Below are 18,968 nucleotides of genomic sequence, written 5' to 3'. Positions count from 1 at the left end.
TCGTAGTAGCTAAGAAGTACTTCCACAATCAAAGCTCTAAATAACATTTTTAGTTTTTCAAGTGCAAAATTTTGGTTTAATTCAATAATGTATGCATTTTATGAATACATGATAACTATTAAAATTTTAAGCTATTAAGTAATCTTATGTTGGTGGTTTGGAAGCCTTTAGCTTTAAGTATTTTTTCTAAACAGCAATCAATGAATATTTTTTAAAGTGCTTTCAAAGTCTTTAAACAAAAATCGTTCTTTATTCCTGTTTGAGCTCATTAACTTGGTACATTTTCCTACTACTTACAAAGCCACCCATGATTGAGACTTGATAGCCTAGTGTCTACCACCGGCTAGGGCACGAGTTTAATTTTCAAGATTACAATAGTAAAGACATTTATCAATATGAAGAGTATACCACAATACATGGTTTAGTTTGATAAGAAAGACATAATCAAGAATGAACCTATAACATTGCTTCATTTAGGGTAGCTTTTTGTTGGCTACTTTGAGATACTCAAAATCTAGTTGCAAGTCTTTATTAACAATCAAATAAAAGATTAGAGCAAGGGCTAATCGTAGATTCAGATGATTGGTTTGTCTTCTCATTCTAAGAATCCAGTTTTATGTTAACACAAATATTTACATATAAATAGATAAATAAGCTATATATATATATATATATATATGTATGTATGTATGTATATGTATATATATGGCACACAATTTGACTTCTATGACTTGTTGGTGGTAAACTTTGGTCTAACGGTTGCTATCAAGTGGATGGGACATGCTTGCCACCACTTGCTTTTCTTTGTTTAGAGTGTGTACACTAACTTGTTGTGGCATGAAGGTAGACACATGACTCGGTTATAGGGAAAAGAAGATCAGTCTAGAATAGTGCCATGCGCCCTAGGCGGCTCTCATATTTTGAGACGATTACTATGTGAGAAATAGTTTTATGTGATTTTCCATAAATAATTTGTCCCAATTTGACTTTTCAATCAAGGATGTGCACCCAAAGAATAATTATTGCAACTATGCCAAACATCAACATAGTTTTAAAAGAATATAGCAAATGGATGTTGGACCATGCAAAAGGAATAGTTTTCCTTTAACCTAGCTAAGCTCGTCGTTACATGGGGCATGGCTATAAGTTATTATAGAGAATAACTATGCCCATCATGTGGGGACATGCAGAAAGGGAGTTCCTAAAATTTAGAAACTATGCCAATTTTGGTATCACTTCAAACGTGTGCCGATGAAATAGATAACATAAATAAACTATTTTTGGGACACCGTTGCCCAATGTCAATGAGTAGTTTCTCTCTCCTCTTGATAACTATCTACCATCTTTATTTTTGACGCTCACATGTAAGTACTAAATGTAAGAAATCTCCAAGTATGGAAGTGCATGACTATAACAATGTCACAATTGCTTCTAGAGTGTATAGTTGCACAAAGCTATCTGCTCTACAGATACCCATGCCTCATGTGACGTGATCACCACCACACCTAACCTTGTTGTGTTTCAATGTTCAGAGTGAACTAAATCTGAGGTGCCATGTTTTTCCTTTGGTTCTTAATGTGATGTTGAATATCCTTCAAAACTGGGTCGTTTGTGTCAAACCTTTGGTGCTTGATAATTCAATAGCACTTGGTTGAGTTGACTAGTATGGAAAGTTATCAATACATAATTTAAATATGACACACAAAGTTGCACATGCAATTTTTGACAACAACATTACATTTAATAATGGTAATTATGTTGAAAAAGAGAGGATTTGATGCAATTTTCTACACACTCTCAAATCAATTTCAATTATTCAACTACGGTAGTGGTTGATGAGGGACCTAATGGCTGAGATTGGGGAGACCAAATGGCTGAAGGAGAAATTTGAAGAAAATGCGCAATGCTTGGGATGATCGAAAAAGGATTAGATGTGGTAAGCTTATTAGAGAGATACATAACTAAAAAGAAGGGATTACTTTGTTCCAATACCTAGAATCAATGAGATTACAAGATCTTAATCTCTGTAAGGCTTTGATACCATGCATTGGTTATGGTGGATAGCGAAGAGAAGCATTCTTGATTAAGAGGACACTTCATTTTATTATATGGATGTAGTAAATTACAAGTAGCTTTTTATTTAACCATACATATGGATGATCTCATGTGGTACATCATGGTCGAAAACATCATTATACAAGTCATGTATTATAGATGGAAGTAGCATATGGACTTCATTGCTTATGAATCCACATGGTTGTTTACATGGAAATTTGTGTGGGAAGTTTTTTGCAAAGATTAGCATTCACGCCCCAGTAGATAGAGTATCTTTAGTAGCATACACACAAAGACGTTATAAAAAGCTCACTATATTGCCCATGTTCAATCCAGGTGCAATCTTGCTTGCATTTTTCATAGATGCACATAGCTATCCAATACAAAGAACTATATATGCCTTGCATGACTAGGCTCTAATGTTTGTGCTATGGGTGATCACTATTGAGTCTTGTTGTGTCGCAATCGTTCCTACATACTAATATACACTTGTTTCAATGTTGCAATTGTTTCCACAAACTAAATTGATCTATCACTTGTTGGCTTTGGTCATAAACATGATACTGAAGTCCTTGATAATTGGGACATTCTTATTAGAAACTTGGTGCTTGATGGTTAAATAGCACTTGGTTGAATTGTTTCTAGTTATTGAGGGAGGCCATTGGGGCATGCATACAAGAGCACCTGATCCTATAGGAAAATCCAAATTGGTGGAATAGATGACACACTAACATGCAACCATAGAAAAAACCAAAGTTGAGGAAATAGATGACACTCAAACTGGGTGACTCTACCATGGAAATATCTCAATGCATACTAATCTGACACACAAAACTACACTTGTAATTCTTGACAACAATCTAATAACTTATAATGCTAACTAGGTTGAAGCAAACTAAATGAATACACAACTAGGCAATGATTTAATGGGATTTTCTACACATTCTCAAATGGATGCCAATTGCTCAAGGAAATATTTAAAGTATGTCCCATATTCTTGGGATAAGAAAAGGATAAACTGTAACAGGCTTAATATATATATCAAAAATTAAAATGAGAAACTACATAATTCTAATAGCTAGGAGCAATGAGATAAGGAGATTCTAAACTCTATAATGCTTGAGGTGCTCCTTAAGATTGAATTAAAGGAAGCACCTCAAATGAACTTGGAAAATTTGCAAAACAAAGAATCACATACTAAACTTGTCAATTTTGTGCCTATGAACAAGGTAGGGGACTATTGTGAAGGGAACGTGGGAGACACTATCCTTCCAGTATAATACAATGATCTAACAATCATGGCTATTTTAGACAGCAGAGTAAGCATTTCCATAGAAACCAAAGCCATCTGGGAAGCTTGAGGAAAGTTAGCAATCAAACAAATGAAAATAACATTGCAATTGGCAGATGGACACATGAGAAACCAGTAGGACTACTAAAGAATGTGATAGTCAAGTCTTGTGGGATTGACTACCAACACACTTTTTGTTGGTGGTGTATAGCAACTTTTTAGGCACCCAAATTTGTTGATGCTAGTTGATGAGTTGTCTTTTGGGTATCCAAATTTTCCTAGTTTCCTGCATGATAGGTTGATAAGAAGAGGTCCCTATTGAAGCAAAGTTGTAATTATGGCCGATGACTCATGCTTCTTTGATTGGAAATCATCGAGAGCTTCTTTTTATTTCTCTTTGTTGTATGCAAATGTTATCTTTAGTTGTCCTCCTTTAAGTGTAACTTCCAGAATTTTGGCATCCCAATCTTGGACTGCTTTGTAGGTTCTCATTTAAGAGACAACTATGGTTTTTGTTCATATGTTCATCCTCCATACATATGAAAGTATGTACGCAAGAGAATCCATAAACCATAATATTGAAATTGATTTTTCATTAAGGTTGGAGTGACTCTTTTGTTGCAGCCCTTGACAATGGCTCAACAATACTAAAGTGGTTGAGTAGTTGCTTTGCAATATGTAGAATAGCTGACTGCATTGATGCGTGCTCCTATATCTGCTAAAGACTTTACTTTGTAATCCTCTTTTATATTCATGGTGATTTGCATATCAAGATCATTCATCTACTCATCATCAGTCTTGAATTCATCATAGTTTGGACAAAAGAACATTGATGTTCATAGCCAATGGAGGTTTCAATGGACCAAGACAAGCTTACCAATAGAGGGGTACCCAAGGAGCCCCAGGACAACCATTGGGACCTTTCTATAAATGTGGGGGCGACCATGTTATGAAAGATTTTCCTCATTCAAAAATTGTATGAGGGAGTCAATGCTTATTGTCCAGATTGCGGCATCACACAGTTGATTGCCGATTGCCCGAAAAAACCAAACAAAGCACCATAAATATTTTGCAGCCTATCCCTTCAAACACTGGTTCTGGGAATGAAACAGTAATACCTATATAGGTCATCACACAAGCTCAGGCTCAAAAAGAAAAAGGGGGACTTGGAAATGAAGAACAAGTATGTAAAACACCTAGTATTGAAAGGAAAAGTCAACGAAATTCGTAGAAAGCTAAGAAAACACGGGTAGAAGTGAGGAAAGAAAGAGAACAAAATGCCATAACAGAGGAATTACATCAAACAAAAGACAGAATAGAAAAACTTGAAATTATGAGCACTTCAAAAACCAGAAGCACCAATAGATATTGAGCTTGAGAAGAAAACAAAATCCGAAAAATGCGGGATTAGGCGGATCCGTGCTAATGGAAAAAGTAAACGAGCATCTAGACGCACTCTCGAAAGCATACGACTTAAGGCTTAAAATCCACCAAACTGAGTAACAAAAATGGATGACATATCCCTATGCTGAGTTGGAAAAACACAGACTAGAAATGTGTCAAACGATGATCCAAACTGCGCAAACCTTACTAGAATCCACTTCAAGGAAAAAGGTAGAGGAGGTAGAACTTTGAGTACCGATAACGAGGAACCCTTCAACACACGGATCAGAATGACTAATTGTTAGTCCAAAAATTGAATTAGAACCCGAACATTCAATAGATAGACCTGGATAGTGTTGAACACAACAGACTCAACATCAGAAGGGTTTCAGCCTATCACACCGGAATTGTATAAAAGCAACGAGGGCTTAAATGATCTTTGGAGACAAATAAAGGCAGTCAATGAAGCTAATGAACTAAGCCAAAGGGTTAACAAAACCACTATGGGAGAAGATGACTTCCTTTCACTTATTGAAGAATTTGAGGCAGGACCTCAAGTAGATCTAGAAATGCACTCTTATAAGGGAGACAAGGGATCCATGAAATCTTGGGATAGCCAACATGTATCTATGAAAACATTACCATCATATCTGGGAGAGTATGAAGCAAAGTCAAATGTGAAAGTTGTACCATCATAGCAAATTGCTACAAAGAAGGGTATGGACTCCCAGGGGTTGATAACACTCTTATCGACTCCAATAACTTGTACAATCACTCTAGCAGAGCTTCTCAGATTAAGACCTAATATGTGGAATATGGTAGAAAATGTCTTGAAAATTTTGGAGTAAGGGATCCGAGTTCAGGAATGCAGGAAAGAATCAAGGAATTAGTAAAACCCCAGGTAAATATGCAACCATTGCCTTTAAACAAGGTAGGAGAATACTGCAAAGGGGAAGATGGCAATACCACGCTCCCGGTTGAATTAGAAGGTGTTACTACCATGTCTATTCTTGACAATGGAGCGGGTGTGGCCATCACAACAAAGGATGTATGGAAGAAATAGGAAAAATAAACTTTGAAAACTACCAGATTGAAGCTGCAACTGGCTGACAGTTATATGGAGAGATCTATAGGACTTCTAGAGAAAATAGTTGCTACGTCTTGTGGAATTGAGTATGAGCATACATTTGCTATAGTGAATTTTGGCAAGAAAAATAACTATGACATAATACTTGGACGACCCTTCATTAGAAAATTAAAGATAGTCCAATATTGGGGCTACAATCACATATACCTCAGACACTTGGAGATTACTACAAGAATAAACCTTAAAGACCATTGCTACAAAGATGTCGAAAGAACCCCGGTAGAAGAATTTGATTCTGCCACGATAGTAGGGTCAAAACTTCCCGACTTGGTAGGAAAACCAAAGGAGTTATGGATGTGTAGGGCATCCAATTGTGGAAGCCTAAAATGGGAAGAATGTATTCTAGACAGAGCGATCGCGGATAAGGAATACATCGCAGAAACTTTTCCCAAAAAGTCCTCAGAACCTTTAGAATGGACACATATCCTAGAAACCTTAGATATGTGTGCAATTGCGGAGGGACCAACAACTAAGTTTTGTGACCAGCATGGGTATGATGTAGTTCCATATTACGTGGTTGTGTAATAGAAGAAGATGATTATCAAATCTTAGATCAATATTCAAGAAAAATGAACATGAGCAAGAAATAAATGGAGCATTGTTCAACGATTCTGCAGATCATCTTAAACAGGATAATGATGTAGATAATGAATGTTTTGACAACCCTAGTGAGCTAGAGGAAACGATACTTGATGTAGGGTTTTATGATTTTCCAAATCAAAAACCGAGGTGTCAAGCACATTACAAAAAACGGAGATAAGCTCACAAGGCCAGAGATAACCCAATGCCAAAGATTAAAAACAGAATGGAATTATTACCTCTGGAATTATTATCCACTTAGTTCTCTCAAGACCAAGACCCTAGGACAAAAGACAGTCCTAGGGATGTTAAAAAAATGAACTCAGAGGCTAAAGGCAGAAACTAAATCCAAAATAATAGAAACAAAATCAAATTGGAAGAACCAAAATTGACAAAACTTTAATGTAAGAAAAGGTACCAAGAGCTCAAGAAGACTCTAAGGGAAGTATGGACAATCGAAATGAACAATAGAGAGGATAAGAAAGACAATAGCAGAAACAATAGGAGTGTACCATCCCAATACAGAAAGTTCACAATTCAAGGTTGAAAAATAGTGCTGACACAATCCATTAGAGAACGACAAGAGAAAGAGTCTTATGATGGGCCAGAAGATGCAAAGAAAGTAGACTTAGTACAACCTGGAGAGACACCGCAACCTGTATACATAGAAGCAGACCTAAGCTGAGGCGACGAAGAGGAAATTCTCATCCTTCTTTAGGAGTATAAGGATGTGTTTGCATGGTCTTACAAGGACTTAAAGGGAGTGGAACCGACAATATGTCAACATATTATCCCATTAAAACCTGATGCAAAACCAAGCAGACAATGGCCTTACGTGTACAATGATACCATTGCTAAGCGTATCAAGGAAGAGATCGATAAGCTGAAAGACGTGGAGTTTATCTATGAGATAGAGCACATCGATTGGGTATCCCCATCGTTGTGGTATCCAAAAAAAATGGCAAACTCCTAGTGTGCATCAAACTCAAAAAAGTGAATGCAGCCACAATAAGAGATAACCACCTCTTGCCAATTACAGACCATGTCCTTGAATGAGTGGCAGAAAAGTGTGCATATTCCTTCTTGGATGGGTTCTCTGGTTACAATCAACTTGTAATTGCACCTGAGAACCAATATAAAATGGCATCTTCCACAGAATGGGGCATATTTGCATATTGGGTCATGCCATTTGGGTTAACAAATGCACTTGCAACATTTCAAAAGAGTGATGGCACATGCCTTTGAGGAGTATTTGAGGAATTTCTTGGAAATCTATATGGATGACTATGTGTACACTCTCTGCAAAGAGAGGAACATGTAGAACACCTCAAAAAGGTATTCGAGAAATTTAGGACATATAGGATTTTGCTTAATCCAAAAAAACGTGTTTTCGTGGTAAGACAAGGACGAATCTTAGGCATGTTGTCTTGGAACATGACATTTCCACAGATTTGGATAACATTAAAGTGATTATCAAAATGCCTAAGCTGATCAATGCAAAGCAAGTACAGTGCTTCATGGGACATTGTGGTTATTACAGGAGGTTCATATACATGTATGCAATTATTGCACAACCATTGTATAGACTTGTGTCGTGATCTTTGAATGGAAAGATAAGTGCGAGGAATCTTTTAAGAAATTAAAAGATACCCTTGTATCCGCTCCAATGTGCTTCGAGCACCTGCTCGAGAATAAATCTTTTACGTCCATATAGATGCTTCTGCATTTGCTATCGGATGTATTCTGGCTCAACCAGGAGAGTGAACCATGGATTTTCCAGTCAGCTATTCTAGTCGACAACTAAATAATTCCAAGAGGAATTACACAACTACTGAGAGAGAGGGGCTTGGAATGATTTATGCCGTTAAAAAATTTTGGCATTACCTCCTCGCAAAAAAGTTTGTGTTTTTCACAGACCATCAAGCCCTTTTATACCTTGTCAACAAACCATGCAATACTGGACAAATCATGAGATGGTTTATCATATTGTTGGAGTTTGATTTTATCGTAGTGGTTAAGAAGGAGAAAACACATCTTTGAGCAGACCACCTCTCTTAATAACCTAATGGAGACGATCCAAAGGGAGTGGATGATGATCTACTAGATGCATGTCTCTTCAGTGTAGAAATGGTACCTAAGTGGACCCAAGATATTGTCAAGATACTATGACAAGTTGGATAATTTAATAAGATGGACCTAGACCTTCAACAAAGAATGAGTTGTCAAGCTAAGGACTTTCAGTTGGTTGGGGGACATTTATATAATTTAGGCTCTGACGGCATTCTAAGAGTGTGCATAAACCCTGAGGAATATGAAACATATTTGTTGGAAGCGCATGTCCAGGCATTAATGTTTCATTGTTCAACCACAAAAAATTTCCAATGACTGCAACAATTGGGAGTGTATCGGCCGACTGTGCGCATTGATGTTCATGAATATGTCACTAGTTGCGGCAACTGCAGATCAAGCCCACCCATTGAGCATGCCACATTGTTTCAGATAACACTTACGCTAGAATGGAATCAATACATTATTGACTATTTGGAAAGATATACGTTTCCTGAAAATATCACCAAAGCAGGACAGAGAACGATAGAAAAAAAAGCTCGCGGTTTCACTCTTATTGACAACAGCTTTATAAAAGGGGAAAGGATAACCAACTTAGGCTGTGTGCAACAAAGAACATGTATGTTCTAATCCTAGAACAAGCACATGGAGGGATTAGTGGGGGTCATTTCTCAGGAAAAAAAAAACAAAAGTTGTCTTAACATCGGGAACATAGTGGCCAATGTTACATGTGGACGCAAACGAGTATACAGAACGATGTGAGTCTTGTCAACGAATAATGTAACAATAAAAGGGGATGAGATTCCCTTACGGCCAATGATGGGAGCCGGAGCCTTTGCCAAGTGGAGAATAGACTTTGTAGGACCAATATCATCTCCTACTTAAAAAACACATGCCCATTACATCATTGTAGTCCCACAGATTATCTCACAAAATGGATAGAAACTAAAGATACACAAAAGGTGGATGCCAGGACTATTGTACAGTTTCTATACGAAAATGTCTTTGTTAAATATGGTCTATCTATAGAAATTGTCAGTGATCGAGGCACACATTTCAAAAATGCGATAATTAAGAATCTTCTTGAAGACTTCATGATAGTTCATGAGAAGTCAGCTCCCTACCACCCCACAGGCTAATGGCCAAGCCTAAGCTACAAATAAGACTCTATGCACAATATTAACTAAGATAGTATCAGAGTCTAGAACGGATTGGGATCAGAAACTACATTCAACTTTATGGGCGTATAGAATTGCTTACAAAACCTCAATAGGCACAACACCGTACAACATGGTGTTTAGACTTAATGCTATATTGCCTATAGAATTCTTAGTCCCAATCCTAAGAACAACAAAATGTCTAGAGTGGATAGGTCATGAGATGTCCTCACGCATAGATGACCTTGAATAGCTAGATGAGCTTCGCTTGAAAGCAATAGCTTCTATCTACGCTCAAAAACGTCGGCAAAAAGAATGTTTTGATAAGCATGTACGCTCCAAAAAATTCAAAATAGGACATTATGTCTTGGTTTACACGTTAAAACAACAAAGAAACTTAAAAAGCGAGGGACTGGACCCTTTGTGATTAAAGACTTATCACCAAGTGGGGCCGTCAAGCTTGCTACATTGGATGGGGAGGAAATATCTAATTGGATAAGTGGTTGCCGATAAAAACTATTTCATCTACCACTAACCCCAAATATGCTCCAACAAATCCATCAAGCAAAGAAACGAACGCAAGCAAAACAGAACATAGTGGCAGAAGCTCAAGAGAGGCTAAAGAAAGGATATCCAAAAATAAGCTTCTTCAACGATAGCAACATGGACCACCTCTGAAAACAAATGCAATTCGGGTCACAAAATTTGACAGTCCGACTATATTGGAGCTTGAAATTGATGTGAAAATTGAAAACAATCAGTTGAAGGTAACATCGATACTTGATTCAGAAGCTCAAGGCAACTTGATCTCCTACAACCTTTACAAGAAACTTCAACTTGACAACCAATTACAAAAGACAAAGAATGAGATCCAAAGTTATTCAAAACATTTGATTAAGGTCCTGAGATGGACAATGCTCCGTGTATAGGTAAACCAACATTTCTATTTGCATACATTTTATGTGGTAGAAGATATGAGCACAAAACATATAGTATTGCTAGGGCCACCTTGGCAGAGAAAATATAAGGTACAACTTGACTGGAGTCTAAACACTGTGAGTATACAATCTGATTCGGCAAACCAACAAGTTCCTTTTGCTACAAGAGCGAAAAACAAACAACCCAATCTGCAACTAGAGGACCAAGAAGAGAAGCCCTTACAAGCACCCACTGACCCACAAGGAATTCCAAAAAGCACTTCAGAACAGTAGGATCAAGTTCATAAAGCAAAGAATTCATTATACAATAGGGAGCATGATATATCATAATACAAAGCACAGAAGTGACCATAGCACACCCTAGCAAAAACAACATGGTATGTACAACAAAGCTATCGAGCAGATTTGGATCAGAAAGGATCAATTGACCAAGGAGGAGTCACCCAAAATTGCAGTTCACCCTCCAATAACATCTAATATAAACAAGAAGCCAAAACCAAACTCTTGCCAAAAACAAATATGGGTACAAAGAAAGATACGTAAAGCTCACAACCGCCATACCAAATTCTGGATTCAAAAAAAACAACCTCAACAACTGCCAGTACACAATTTCCACACACAACAAATGGAAAGTTTCAATCAAATAGTATCGAAGGGTCTATGGTGGAGACCTATGCAAATAACAATCACAGACACCAAAAGGCTAAATAGCCTGGCTTCACAAACTCTATTGACCATCAAGGACTTTACCAGGAGAATACTTCCATGCAAAGCTTCAACATCGACACGGTCGTCCAGGAGGACTTCGACTAGGAAGGAGGGAGGAACCAACACTCTACAAGTGTAAAAGGGTACTATTTTTCTTGATTTTATGTATTTTTATGTTCGATTTCAATTATTTTGACAAAACTCGAGCTGATATGCCCTAAAGTATTGTGTAATAACAAGATGACAAAGGACACAAACCAAGATGAGCCTCTAGGTGTGTGTATATATCTAAAAATAGCACTTTTCATGCAAAAAAGCAAGAAAATGGAGCAATCCGGTCAAGAATACTACGGATAGATGTATATACTGAGTTGTTATGATATTACCTAGTTATCTTGATTTTCTGATAATTTCCAGTCGAGTTAGATATTTTCCTTTATTTTTTATTATTTTTTCAACCAAAGCAAAGAAAAATAGAAAAAGCAGGTGAAATGACAACTTGGTGACAAAAAAAAAGGAGTGATCAATAAGCAATGGACAATTATGGTGAAGAAGGGGTGTAAACATGTGAAAAAGTTGCGGAAAGCCACATTGGCAGATCTTTGCCCAATTGACAAATCTTTCAAAAATAGAGGAATCCAAATGAAGAAATTTCTGAGCCTACAGTATATTTCACAACAAAATAGAAGCACATGTCAAATTTGGTAAAAAGTGGTCTAGGAACCCAGATATAAGTTCTTTTGGGTCCACTTAATAGCTCATTTTCACTATTCACAAGTGAGAGAGAGAGCTTGAGAGATCTAGAGTGATCGAATCTTTGGCGATTCCGTATGACGCACATGTCACACCGGCCGTGGCACCAAATATGAGAGATAGAGTCGTTACCATGAGCTTTTCTTGTTCTACACTCTCTTTGTCACCAAAAACTTCAAAAATTGGCAATGTAGCTTCGCGGGAAAGAAACTGAAAAGGGCCCGTAGCGCATCAACCACACAACTAGTTGCTACGAGACTTGATGGGGGGTTAACTCTAAACTAAAAGAACACCTCTACGACCTCGAAAGCGGGTTTATGTCACCCGGAAAAACCCTAATCTCTTTGGGCACGACAAAGGCTGATTGGGAAAGAATCGCCAAAATGACACAAAACTTCAAGAGAAGATACATCTCAAGCATGTCTATAAGCCAAGTAAGTCTCCGTTCGAATTGACCATCAAAAAGGGGGTCAAAACATTGGGCAAGGCTTCAGGGCTGCAAAGCGTCATTTGGGCCTCTCGGCCAAGATAGGTGTCCGTTTGCTACCAAACTTCACAGGCTTCATCGACATATCATCAACAAAAAACATGTAAGGTCAAACATCAAGAAAAAATGTTGCCGACAGTGTCCTCAACAAAAGATGCTATTTGGTGACAAATCACCAAAAGGGGCATCTTTGAGTCCAAAGGATTCATAATAGCCACAGAGGGATGCCCAGGGAGATCTACATGCAGGGGAGTTGAAGATCAAGAATAATCTGTAAGAAATTAGGGCCGCAATGGAGAAATCCCCTCCAGAGATTGAAATGCAAAGCACGGAGTTTCAAAAATGATCACTTGACTTTTAAAAGTGAAAAACAGCTAGGAGGGCTTAAGGCATAACCACCAAACACCTCAAAGCATCACTATCAGTTTTTATCAATGAAGGCTTCATACGCGTATGAAGTCTCACATATAGCTTTTGCACAAGAAGCAGTCACATGAATTTACAACATCATTCTGCATACAAAATTCATTCAATTTGGAGCTATTACGGGCACCCAAGAACCAAAAACACAAAGTCTTAGCCTAATTCCAATATTTGGCTTTAGACTTATCAAAATGGCTCCAAATAATGTGAAATTTTGCACACAGCATAAACCTAGCCCAAATATCATATGACTATGCTCCGAAATGCATCCTATAAAAATAGACTTGATACACGTATGAAGTCTAACTCTGCAAGAAAGGAGTGCTGCTAACAAAGTGATCATCCAAACTTGTAAATCATGTCACACCAAGTCTCTACACCAAATTTGGACCAAATTGGGGATGTATTGGTCTCTACTCACGTCATTTCCAAAAACAAAGTGTCATAAACTGATTTATGGCCTTAAGCTTCATAACACTTACCCAATTTCATATTTACACCTACCAAAGCCTTATAAACATCATGGTTCTCTATGTCTGTAACAAGTCTAGGTCAAGAAGACTTTGTACGCATATAAAGTCTACCAATCTTTATATGGCAGGCTAGCTGGGATTTAAAGACTTTAGCTCTTGGAACACATCGTCATGAGCCCTCTAACACACATCAATCACAATTGAAGGTGATATGACCTTGATTCATTTAGAAAAGCTAAACATGTGTAATGACATCCTTTGAAGCCTTTTAACACAATTCACAAGCCCAAATTTATATCGGAATTCATGGACACTTTACACAAGCCATACAACACCAGCCTGTGGAATTTCTAATTGTTTTGCACTAGGAATCTGTATACGCGTATAAAGTCTAAACTATTATGTAGCAACCAAACCAAGAAATTATCAGCACTCGTTTGTGCACCATGTTGCATACAATGCATACCTTCAATTTGGACAACTTTGACATATAATGTCTCACAGCTTTATTCAACACCCAAAAGCAATCATCATCATATGCACTGCACCCTTAGGCCCTAGTTAGCCTGTTTTTCAATTTAGGATTAGCTAACTTATTTCTTTAAAGTGTCCGCAGGATCTATGGAGTCCAGTAAATCACCATCAAAGAAGAAGAGGATGTCTCTAAAAGACATTATTGTGGCTAGTGAACCCTATACATTTCCAAACGAGATAGTCAAGCCAGCCAAGGCCTCGGTAGATGAGGTCACATTAGGAAAGGAAGGGATTGCAGTATATCAAGACACTTTCAGATAACAACAAGGCAACACCATGGATATCTTAATGAATCAACCGAAGATGTTAGAAATGGAAAACAAAGAAGAAACCCTCCAACAGCTAGAAAGAGAGAACCTCCAAAACTTCTACACGGCACCTCCAGCAAGTGTGGATGTTCAGAGAGTATATGAGTTAGTTAGCTCTATTCAAAAAGACGGCAAGGCAGTGATAACAGTTTGGATGGCCAAAAAACAGAAACTCTCATCACACCTCAAACCATAGAAGATGCACTTGGGCGCCACAATAGGGGAAGCCCAGTTCAAGAAAGAAGAGACGAGGTAAAGGTCTATGCACAAAAGAAGTTTAATAAAAAATTTGAAGACCTAGTGGACCCAAGGGCTGCAAAGATATGCAAACTCTACAACCAATACTTCCACGTGTGCAGCAAGAAGCCACAAATATACACAACTCCTCCCCATGCCATTGCAATAACTACAACCTGGGCTTTGAGAAGAAACATACCCAAAGAAGTGAACTACGTCTAATACTTGCATGAGCAAGTGGTTGGCATGGACATGGAAAAGCCCAAGTACATTGAAGGAAGGGAAACCTTGCAAAGATTGCATATGAAGCAATCGAGCAAGAGGACATTGTCCAGAGCCACCAACACAGAATGAGTGGTTCAAAATGAAACTTGATATCAAAGATGAGCCAGTAAAAGCAACAACTCCACCCATCACCACCACACTAGGAAGAAAGTTGGAAACCGTTGTCGAGAAATTTGCGGTCTTGCCAATAAAGCACCGGTCTTTTGGTTGTGAGAGAACTCCAAAAACTATATGAAGGAGTTAAACCATAGATGCCATGAAGTATAGGGTTTGGAAGGAAGTGCAATGAAAGAAGCTTCATTCTTTCTCTCTTGTACTCACACGCACAAAGAAAGAACACAAAAGAGAATATCAAAACAACACAAAGATGAAAACATCAAGGCTATGGTCATATCGTATCATGGGTAATATGAAAGGGTTAACACTAGGTTGGTAACCTAACAGAACATAAAAGTGTCCTTTCAAGGTTTTGAAAAAAACCTCCAAACCCATAGTAGATCCACTCATTTTGTAAAATCCTTTCATGAGGTTATAGTTCAAGGCCTACTACACATGGAAAAAATAAGAAACTTGTAAAATTTCTCATCTTTTGGTCAAACCAAGCCTCCAAAGTTGATGGACCAGTACATTTTCATCAAAACAGTCATTTCTTACGTTTTGTTGCAGAAAAATAAGATTAGGTATTTTTGTAGGACTTGAGATAAATTCCCTAGTTAACTTCAATGGGTTGGTGATTAGAACATATGATTGCTTCTCACTCACTATTTTTTGTTTTGCCAAAAGAAATAGGTACAAAAAAGTTGAATTTTTACCATTTTGCAAACCTATCATCAAAGTTTCTATAGCCACGCTCAATACAAATAATATATGGATGTTTTCTTAGTTCCCTATTGTCCTTCAGGTTCATAAGGAGCCATGGAGCATGTCAAAAGAATAATACATCTCTTACCAAGGGGAATCTTGGGGACAAAGATGAAGTGCTAAATACAGCAAACAGGAAAAAACTGGGTTCAACATTATGAGTTGTAGAATCCCATAGAAACTATTCAATATCTAGCCAAATTTGATCCTTATGACTAGATATGGTTACTACCTACAAAATGCATGTAGTTGTCACAAGAAACTAACAATATTGAAGAAGCTATACTTGATATACTAGAATGTTTCGTTTTCTTCTATAATTGAAAAAATCAACCATCATTGTCTACTATGCAAAATAGGGTATTAGGTGCCCCAAAACTCAAGGAATATTAGCTTTATGTTACAATATGCGACATAGAAAATCAAAACTACATTTGGATATCATGAAAGCCACCAAAAAAATAATAGAAGAGTTAAAATTGGCTAAAAAACAGGAATTGACAATTTTTGTAATTTGGTCATAACTTACAACTTTAACATTTATTTCTCCCTAGAAGCATCAGGACATGTTGAGGACTACTAAAGATAGTCTCTAGCATTATAGACCTCACAAACATGAATTCTAGAGTGGTATAGTTGCAAAAAGTTGAAAAAAGCCAAAAACAGGACCGGTTTTTTCACACAGTTTAGGTTGTGAAATGTTGTGCGAGGACAAGGTTAAAGATGGAATTGATATTCCAAAAAAATGTCGAGTTTTTTTCAGCTCATGAGACAACTTTCTAGACAGATAGCACCTCAAAATCCATTTTGAAACTCTTGACATAATTCAAGGAAAATGGTCACTTAACAAGACATAAAAGTGTCCCAGGACATAAAAGTGTCCCATTACCAACCTAGTGTTAATAGATCAGTTAATGGCGTTCAATCTTTACCGACCAAACAGGCTACGAATTATTCTTTGGAATTGTAGTTTTGTGCTCACCATAATATATATGTTTTGTCTAGTACTTGGGATTAATTGTGTGTACAAGTCCACTTGGTTCATAGCAAGATAGCTACACTTACATCAAAAGAAAAGTTATAGTCTAAAAGATGGGATCCGGTGAAAGAAGTATTTCGTTGAGCCTTTCTGGGCCAAAGAGAAACACTATACGTTGTTGAAAGTGTATTTTATGGCTAATCTATACGTGAATTCTAGTAGATCGCACAGAGTGGAAGCAATAGAAATTCTCATAATGTGGATTATTCATCTCGGATAGTATGTGAGAAATGTAGATATGAGAGAAGTGAAGAGATGAGAAGTTTCCCTCACAAGCCCTATTCTTGCCCGTAGGCAATAAGGATAACGTGGGAAGAAATATACGTGTAGCAAGGAGAGCCTAGAGTTTGTAGAGACAATAAAATTCTAAGAGTGAGAGAGATAGGTTTGATTAAGGAGATGATATTAGATATATATATATGTTGGATTAGAGATGAAAAAGAAAGCAACAAGAAACCAACAAAATATCAATGTAGAACACATCTTACTTGTCAAACCCTTAGGCACCTTTTTTGATGGAGAGAGAAGAAGAGGAAAGAATTCAACTTTGATTGCTACACCAAATCCAAGACCTTCTTCGATTAGAGATGATCTTCCAAGGTAGCTTACAAGAATGGCTAGTCTTCCTCTAGAAGAAAGTGTAGGCTTAGGCTTATGTTAATGGCTAAGTACAATTAAGCATTACTACTCACTCCCTCATGAATTCCTCTCATGAATGTCTTGATTGGCTTGAATGCTTCAATGGTTTTCAAAGAAGAAGAGGTCCCCTTTTATAAGGGAAGGAACCCCCAAGGATTTACACAAGAAGAGAGGAGCCAGTGTGAACAAAAATTGGAAAAGTTGGAAATGAGTTGTCCCTGCAGGATGTGGGCAGACTGGGATCTAGTATTTTGATCATATCTCCTTAACTGTGGATCAAAATAAAAAAGTAAAACTATGGGCAGAAAATTCAGCTCATTACCTACGACTTCCATTTTATATGCATTTTCCAACACGGATTGGAACCTTGTGTAAAAAAATAATCAAAATAGGGTACAGTTTTGGCAGCAAAAGTCTTTTTGTGGTCCTCTTAGCCTAGACTTTTATTTGATTCCAATGGACATCTCATGCCATATGAAAGCATGACATTGATCCTTGACAAAGTTTTGTAATCATGCTTGCAATAATGCATTAAAATAGGTGTATCTTTGAAAATCATGCCACCTAGTGTCCCACTAGGATTTGATTCCCTCCTAGTAGCTATTTAAAAAGAAATATAAGAAAAATATAAAAAATACATAGAATATATATAAATATTGGAAGTTACCATAGATATAGAATCTAGATAGGGTGTGAGATAATAATGAGATAGTAGAAAGAAAGAATCAATGTTTTTTTCCCCAAGCTAAAGAGGCAGAGCTATTGACGCTTTTCCCATAATACTTTTTGACGGTAAAGTAGGAATATGTTTAGCCTTGAGATAAATAATAGGATGAGATATAAAGCTTATTATTATACTTAGATATGCATATGTACATTCTAAGAAATATAACTATGTATCTAGAAAGTTACAAGATAGATCTTGTAGTATGCGTTCCCACTATGTACGTGTCATAGGACGACATCCACCCCCTCTAAACCTCCACATCCTCCGGTATGTGCCACATTTTATCTTTGTTGAGATCAGTCCTCTTGTACATCTTCTTTGATTTCTTCTTCACTGGATGATTCCAAAGATTCATCTTCACATTGATCTTCACTTGTGTTTTTCTCTTCTTCCTCATCAACATCTTCTGGATCATTGTCTCCTCTTCTCTTGAACATTTTGATCCTTTTTCCTACAATGGGGATCTTTACTTTTGTACCATCTTCTTCCTCCTCATCAACATCTTCAGGATCATTGTCTCCTCTTCTCTTAAACATTTTGATCATTTTTCCTACAATGGGGATCTTTACTTCTGTACCATCTAGTTCAGACAAGCTGTAAGTAGCATTTTCATGCACATGCTTTACAACATGAAATCCAAACCATATTTTTGAAAACTTACGCATGACTGTGTGTTGGTTATCAAGGCTACTACCATACACTAAAACCTAGTCACCTTTGTCAATTGCTTTGCTCCTGAACTATGTCGCTTATCAAAGTAGTCCTTGTTTTTCAACCTTGCATTTTTGAGTCGTTCTTTTGCAGCTTCAATGTCTCCAGGTCTTCTCTCTAGTTGCCTTATGCGCAATGCAAGGACACCTTCCCTGCTAAGCCCCTC

General features: G+C 37.3%; 1 protein-coding gene across 4 annotated transcripts in view; it reads left to right on the top strand.

The window, feature by feature from the left end:
• Nucleotides 1-18,968, top strand: part of LOC147449038 (MADS-box transcription factor 6-like) — a 146,158-nt gene that overhangs the window by 53,584 nt on the left and 73,606 nt on the right. The gene's annotated exons all lie outside the window — the stretch shown is intronic.

The sequence above is a fragment of the Adiantum capillus-veneris genome, chromosome 10 (assembly GCF_014529385.1).
Source record: "Adiantum capillus-veneris isolate H3 chromosome 10, ASM1452938v2, whole genome shotgun sequence".
In the NCBI taxonomy this organism is placed as follows: domain Eukaryota; kingdom Viridiplantae; phylum Streptophyta; class Polypodiopsida; order Polypodiales; family Pteridaceae; genus Adiantum; species Adiantum capillus-veneris.
The sequence above is the reverse complement of the archived record's forward strand: the minus strand, read 5'-3'. Positions and strand labels throughout refer to the sequence as shown.